Genomic DNA, 5,000 nt, shown 5'->3' on the forward strand with positions numbered 1-5,000 from the left:
AGGACGTCGCGACCCGCTGGGTGCCGGCCTACGGCCCGGGTGCGCAGCCTGTCCTTCCGCGGGCCTCGGTTCGCGTCTGTTGGGCAGAGCCCCGGTGTCCTGGCTGGCTGCCCGGCGGTATATCTGGAGGAGTCGATTCGCCCCTTTGGGCGCTCGGGCTCCCGGCAAGCGCGCGCGGTTCTTCCCGGATGACGGACCTACCTGGCCCGGCCCCGGACCCGCGCCGCTGTTGGCTCGGGATGCTCTCGGGCGGAATAATCGCTCCCGTCAGCGGCGCTTCAGCTTTGGACAATTTCACGACCCGTCTTGAAACACGGACCAAGGAGTCTAACATGTGCGCGAGTCATTGGGCTGTACGAAACCTAAAGGCGTAATGAAAGTGAAGGTCTCGCCTTGCGCGGGCCGAGGGAGGATGGGGCTTCCCCGCCCTTCACGGGGCGGCGGCCTCCGCACTCCCGGGGCGTCTCGTCCTCATTGCGAGGTGAGGCGCACCTAGAGCGTACACGTTGGGACCCGAAAGATGGTGAACTATGCCTGGCCAGGACGAAGTCAGGGGAAACCCTGATGGAGGTCCGTAGCGATTCTGACGTGCAAATCGATCGTCGGAGCTGGGTATAGGGGCGAAAGACTAATCGAACCATCTAGTAGCTGGTTCCCTCCGAAGTTTCCCTCAGGATAGCTGGTGCTCGTACGAGTCTCATCCGGTAAAGCGAATGATTAGAGGCCTTGGGGCCGAAACGACCTCAACCTATTCTCAAACTTTAAATGGGTGAGATCTCCGGCTTGCTTGATATGCTGAAGCCGCGAGCAAACGACTCGGATCGGAGTGCCAAGTGGGCCACTTTTGGTAAGCAGAACTGGCGCTGTGGGATGAACCAAACGCCGAGTTAAGGCGCCCGAATCGACGCTCATGGGAAACCATGAAAGGCGTTGGTTGCTTAAGACAGCAGGACGGTGGCCATGGAAGTCGGAATCCGCTAAGGAGTGTGTAACAACTCACCTGCCGAAGCAACTAGCCCTGAAAATGGATGGCGCTGAAGCGTCGTGCCTATACTCGGCCGTCAGTCTGGCAGTCATGGCCGGTCCTTGCGGCCGGCCGCGAAGCCCTGACGAGTAGGAGGGTCGCGGCGGTGGGCGCAGAAGGGTCTGGGCGTGAGCCTGCCTGGAGCCGCCGTCGGTGCAGATCTTGGTGGTAGTAGCAAATACTCCAGCGAGGCCCTGGAGGGCTGACGCGGAGAAGGGTTTCGTGTGAACAGCCGTTGCACACGAGTCAGTCGATCCTAAGCCCTAGGAGAAATCCGATGTTGATGGGGGCCGTCATAGCATGATGCGCTTTGTGCTGGCCCCCGTTGGGCGAAAGGGAATCCGGTTCCTATTCCGGAACCCGGCAGCGGAACCGATACAAGTCGGGCCCCTCTTTTAGAGATGCTCGTCGGGGTAACCCAAAAGGACCCGGAGACGCCGTCGGGAGATCGGGGAAGAGTTTTCTTTTCTGCATGAGCGTTCGAGTTCCCTGGAATCCTCTAGCAGGGAGATAGGGTTTGGAACGCGAAGAGCACCGCAGTTGCGGCGGTGTCCCGATCTTCCCCTCGGACCTTGAAAATCCGGGAGAGGGCCACGTGGAGGTGTCGCGCCGGTTCGTACCCATATCCGCAGCAGGTCTCCAAGGTGAAGAGCCTCTAGTCGATAGAATAATGTAGGTAAGGGAAGTCGGCAAATTGGATCCGTAACTTCGGGATAAGGATTGGCTCTGAGGATCGGGGCGTGTCGGGCTTGGTCGGGAAGTGGGTCAGCGCTAACGTGCCGGGCCTGGGCGAGGTGAGTGCCGTAGGGGTGCCGGTAAGTGCGGGCGTTTAGCGCGGGCGTGGTCTGCTCTCGCCGTTGGTCGGCCTCGTGCTGGCCGGCGGTGCAGGATGCGCGCGCCTGCGCGGCGTTCGCGCCCCGGTGCTTCAACCTGCGTGCAGGATCCGAGCTCGGTCCCGTGCCTTGGCCTCCCACGGATCTTCCTTGCTGCGAGGCCGCGTCCGCCTTAGCGTGCTCCTCCGGGGGCGCGCGGGTGCGCGGATTCTCTTCGGCCGCCATTCAACGATCAACTCAGAACTGGCACGGACTGGGGGAATCCGACTGTCTAATTAAAACAAAGCATTGCGATGGCCCTAGCGGGTGTTGACGCAATGTGATTTCTGCCCAGTGCTCTGAATGTCAACGTGAAGAAATTCAAGCAAGCGCGGGTAAACGGCGGGAGTAACTATGACTCTCTTAAGGTGGCCAAGTGGCGGCGGTGTGGCTGCATCCGGACTTGGCTTCTCGAAGTGCGGTCTTGATGTAGTCGTGCTGCTGCTGCGAGGTGCCTTCCTTGGGTTATAGTTACAGGGAGAGTGATGCGCAATACATGGGCCTAGCCCTCTTAGCCTCTCCTCTCCTGCGGTCTTCTCCCCTTCTCGTGGGCCCGCTGATTTCACAGAGTGGAAGACCGCACCAGGGGCTTGGGGGGGTTACCAGCCCCCCCTCGCACTATCCCTTTGTTAGTTGGGGGCAGTAAGCAGAGAATAAGTGGTGGCCCTTCCGCTGAAGGTGCCACCCCAACTCCCCCAGCACCTAGCCGGCCAACCGGCCGTGCCGAAAATCTTGTAACTTTTGCAGCTATGTATACCTGTAGTGAGTGCCACCGCAGCTTTACAATCAAGAACGGTCTCGGGGTCCATCGCCGCCGCCAACATCTTGCGGCCGCCAACGCGGAGATCGTCACGGAGAGGCATCGCGCGAGGTGGACGGAGGAAGAAGTCCTGTCGCTCGCCAAGGCGGAGGCCGAACTGTTCCTTGAGAGGGACGCCCGGTTCTTCTTCGTCAATCAAGAACTCATCAGGATGTTCCCCGACCGAACGCTCGAGGCAATCAAGTGCCGACGGCGGCAAGCTGCCCACAAGCAGCTTGTCCGCCAATTCATGGAGGCGCTTGAGATCGGTCGGGGGGAAGAGCCGGCGTCCCGCCGGGGAGCAGCGAGCCCGCTGCCTGACGCGGGCGAGGCCGCTGCGCCGCCCGTCGACGCAGCCGAGGACTTCGCGGCCGACACCACCGGGCCGCCGCCGGAGGGGCCGACTGACGCCGCCATCTGGGAGCATCTGGCGGGGCTACCCGCTTCCGCCCAGCGTTTCTCTGCCCTGGATCGTGTCATAGGTCTGGGGCGGGGCACGCCGCCCGATGTCATCCTGGGCATGCTCCCGGATGCCCTTGCGTCGGTCGGGTCCAGAGGGGAGAGATCGATCACCAGGACACAGCGGCCGCGCCAACCATCGAAGCGGCCGCCTTCCGCGCCGCCGACGCAGAAGCGCAAGCGGCGCCGCTGGGAGTACGCGAGAACGCAGGATGCCTTCCGACGGTCGCGTGCACGTTGCGTGCGCGGCCTCTTGGATGGCACCCTGCTCCAGCCGCCACCTGCCATCCCTGGTCTGCTGGACTTCTGGGCGGACCTCTTCACCAAGAAGCCCATCTCCACCGCGGGCTTCATTCGTGACCGCCTCCTCCCGCACTCAGAGCCTGTCGCTCTCGAGTGCATATGGGGGCCGGTCACACATGAGGAGGTCGCCGCCGCGTTGCCGCCCAGGGGATCAGCAGCCGGGCCGGACGGCCTTACCCCAGCGGAGTTGCGGCGCCTGCCGCACGAAGTCCTGGTGAAAGTGATGAATCTCTTCCTTCTGGCCCGCGCCCTTCCGGAACGCCTGCTTCGCGCGCGGACGTCCCTTCTCCCGAAAACGGCTGCACCAACATCCCCCGCTGACTTTCGCCCCATTACGGTCTGCTCGGTGTTGGCGCGGACCTTTCACAAGGTTCTCGCGTCACGCCTGATGCGCGCATGTGCTGTGGACGAACGTCAGCGGGCATTCATCCCTCGGGATGGGATGTTGGAAAATACCTTCATCTTGGACACTGCTCTCACCGACGCAGTTCGCTCCTGCCGCTCTGTCTTTGTGGCATCGATCGACGTATCTAAGGCATTCGATTCGGTAGATCATGCTGCCCTTCGCCCCGTGCTGAAGGCGCATGGCCTGCCGGATTGCTTTGTCGAGTATGTCGAGCGGTGCTACGAGGGCAGCACGACAGTGATAGCGGACGGCGCCGGCGTGGGCGTGTCTGTGCAGCCAGCACGGGGCGTTCGCCAGGGCGATCCCCTCTCCCCCCTCCTGTTCAACTTTGCGGTGGACTACGTTTTAGGCCAACTGCCCTCCCACATCGGAGCTCGGATTCTCGGTCGCAGAGTCAACGCTGCGGCCTTTGCAGATGACGTCTTGCTGTTTGCAGCGACCCCGAGGGGCTTGCAGTCCCTCATCGACGCAGCTACCGCAGCCCTCGCCCACCTGGGGCTGCAGATCAACGCCCGGAAGTGTTTCACCCTCGCCTTAGTCGCGTCAGGGCGCGAGAAGAAGGTGAAGGTGGACAGCAATGTCACCTTCACAGCAGGCAATACCACCATGCCTGCCCTGCGTGTGGGTGAAACCTTCCGGTACCTGGGGCTGCAATTTTCCACGGCGGGTCGCTGTGTCTTCAATCCACGTAGCCACCTGGTGGAGCAGCTTGACGTCATCTCCCGAGCTCCGCTGAAGCCGCAACAGCGCCTCCACGCTCTCACCAACGTACTTCTCCCTGGCCTGTACCACGGGCTGGCCCTCAGCCGCACCCGGGTGGGTGCATTGAAGTCGGCCGACGTTACCATCCGGGCCGCCGTCAGGAGATGGTTCCGCCTTCCGGCGGACACCCCCCTGGGATACTTCCACGCTCCTGTTGCCCAGGGGGGCCTCGGCATTCCATCTTGCCGATGGATGGGTCCGACCCTCCGTCGGTCCCGTCTCCTGGCGCTGAAGAAGATAGGGCCAGCCTGCGACGGTGCAGGCATGGATGAGGTGCAGCGTGAGATCGAGGTGCTGGAGCGCCACCTAATGTGGGAGGGCCACCTCCTCAAATCGTCAACGCAGGTTGGGGAAATGTGGGCGGCGCGCCTACAC

The 5,000-nt window shown here is 62.5% G+C and overlaps 1 pseudogene; it reads left to right on the plus strand.

Annotated features, from left to right (window-relative positions):
* LOC124725241 overlaps positions 1-5,000 on the plus strand; it is a 7,958-nt pseudogene that overhangs the window by 620 nt on the left and 2,338 nt on the right.

Source organism: Schistocerca piceifrons, unplaced genomic scaffold (genome assembly GCF_021461385.2).
Source record: "Schistocerca piceifrons isolate TAMUIC-IGC-003096 unplaced genomic scaffold, iqSchPice1.1 HiC_scaffold_1035, whole genome shotgun sequence".
Lineage (NCBI taxonomy): Eukaryota > Metazoa > Arthropoda > Insecta > Orthoptera > Acrididae > Schistocerca > Schistocerca piceifrons.